This window comes from Habropoda laboriosa, unplaced genomic scaffold (genome assembly GCF_001263275.1).
Source record: "Habropoda laboriosa isolate 0110345459 unplaced genomic scaffold, ASM126327v1 scaffold2, whole genome shotgun sequence".
Classification (NCBI taxonomy): domain Eukaryota; kingdom Metazoa; phylum Arthropoda; class Insecta; order Hymenoptera; family Apidae; genus Habropoda; species Habropoda laboriosa.
The window spans coordinates 556,686-557,534 of NW_017100190.1; the positions used below are offsets into that span (position 1 = coordinate 556,686).

General features: G+C 48.3%; 1 protein-coding gene across 1 annotated transcript in view; it reads right to left on the reverse strand.

The window, feature by feature from the left end:
* Positions 1-849, reverse strand: part of LOC108579997 (homeobox protein aristaless-like) — a 52,562-nt gene that overhangs the window by 21,423 nt on the left and 30,290 nt on the right.

The following is an 849-nucleotide window of genomic DNA, read 5'->3' on the forward strand; positions in this document are numbered from 1 at the left end:
TCTCTCTACCGCCGAAAGAATTCGCGCGCGACGAGTCAATTGTCTGGATCCCAGGGGAACGTTCCAATCGCGACAGCAGAAACCACCACCCGATGGGTGGTCAACGAATTCTCGAGACCGAACGACCGGCCATATAACGAGTAGAGTTAGGCCCACGAAATCGAAAGGTCGTGTTTTCTAGCGGTCATCGAAACGTGCCGCGAATCCCTCATTTCTTATCCGCTCTTTTTTCTCTTCATTTTTCTCAGTCACCACCGGCAACCGGTGAATTTTAGCTCGCGGCTTGAGCTAAAATTTCAATTTACGCAACGTCCGGTCTCTCGGATCGTTTCTTTTATTCCTCTTCTTCTTCTCCTTCTTCTTCGCTGTTCTTTGTTCGAAGGAAAGTCTGGAGGAATTAGAGGGTCGCGGACCGTGCTCCTAATAATAAAGTCATTTTCCAAATTAGTCACTTTACCCAGCGTATCTCCATCTCTCTCTGCTATCTTTCGTAACGTAGTCGCGCACGAAGCACGCTTTTTACGACTTATCGCCGTTTCACACCGGCGAATAGTACTTTGTCCCCGACATTATTCTTCCATTCTGTCCGTTGAACGCATCGGTGCACACCGTCGGTCCCCAAAGCCGTGTACCGGTGCATATTACGCCGAGGCAGTAGGACAACGGCTCGTTTCAATTTAGACCCGAGAGAGTATTGGAAGAAATTGTACGGCATGTCGCACTTTTGAAAGGTTCGCTGAAACTCGTAAATAGCGGATCGAATTGACGTTGAACTGTTTTTACCAGATTCCCGAGCAACGGAAGCACTTAATGCATCATTTCTGGCGACACTCGAGCAACGATCTCTTT